At 23.4% G+C, this 1,004-nt stretch overlaps 1 long non-coding RNA gene across 1 annotated transcript in view; it reads right to left on the bottom strand.

The window, feature by feature from the left end:
* Window positions 1-699: 699 nt before the first annotated feature.
* The window catches only part of LOC101503932 (uncharacterized), a 1,819-nt gene continuing 1,514 nt past the window's right edge, over window positions 700-1,004 (bottom strand). The window contains exon 3 of the long non-coding RNA XR_190460.4: window positions 700-951. This is a non-coding gene — a long non-coding RNA (uncharacterized lncRNA). The remainder of the gene's footprint in view (window positions 952-1,004) is intronic.

The following is a 1,004-nucleotide window of genomic DNA, read 5'->3' on the forward strand; positions in this document are numbered from 1 at the left end:
TTATTATTATTATTATTATTATTATTATTATTATTATTATTATTAGTATTATTATTATTATTATTAACAATAACAACTCACTCTATTAGTGCTAAAGTAATAAATTGATGTATTTTTTTTGTAAGTTAAATATGGTTAATACTAATAATTTAAATCAATCACTAAGACAAACACACAGACACCCTAAAGAATTAGAACACATATTAACACTCATAAAAAAATAGTATTGTATCATTATACTATTCAAAATAAGGTAATGAGAAATTGGGGTGTTACAGTGCACCCGATGGATCATAAAAACTTTTTTAGCTTTTTCTTTAAGTTGTTTTGTGATATATATGGTCAAAAAAGGTAAAGACGTGATGGGTGACGTATATACTATACTATATACTGTATATACATAATATAAAATAGATTTCATTAAAATTAAATGTAACATTGATATTTGTTTCAGTCATTTATTTATTTTGTATTTATTTTGATCATTTATCTTATAAGTGGTATTTTTTAAATTTTTTTATCATAACTCTTTCAAACAGTAGTATAATTATTAAAATCAAATTTTAAATCAGATGTAAAGTTAAATGTACAATCTTAATAAAGATGAATAAAAATATATTAAACTATAATAAATGTTTTTCATTTTAAACAGTTTAAATATGTTTCAAAATATAAAAGAAGAATGCAGGAATTTGATGGAAATAAGGTCATGAAAGATATTATATATGACACGCAACCATACAATAGGAAATCAAACTGCCCAAAGAAATAGAAAATCAAGCCATCTTTAAATTTAAATCATAAGAACAAAATAGAATAACAGTAACTAAATACCATTATTTGTAGTATTGTTAGGGAAGGTGGAGAGTCTTCTTAAATTAATTAATTGTTTCCTTCGAAACCTAGCTTGTCGGAACTGACCCAATGTTCGCAGACGCTGATCTTGAGCTTCTGAATTAAAAAGAAAAAGTGTGTATAAGATCAGAAAAAAATTTAGCATTGTG

This window comes from Cicer arietinum, chromosome 2, assembly GCF_000331145.2.
Source record: "Cicer arietinum cultivar CDC Frontier isolate Library 1 chromosome 2, Cicar.CDCFrontier_v2.0, whole genome shotgun sequence".
Lineage (NCBI taxonomy): Eukaryota > Viridiplantae > Streptophyta > Magnoliopsida > Fabales > Fabaceae > Cicer > Cicer arietinum.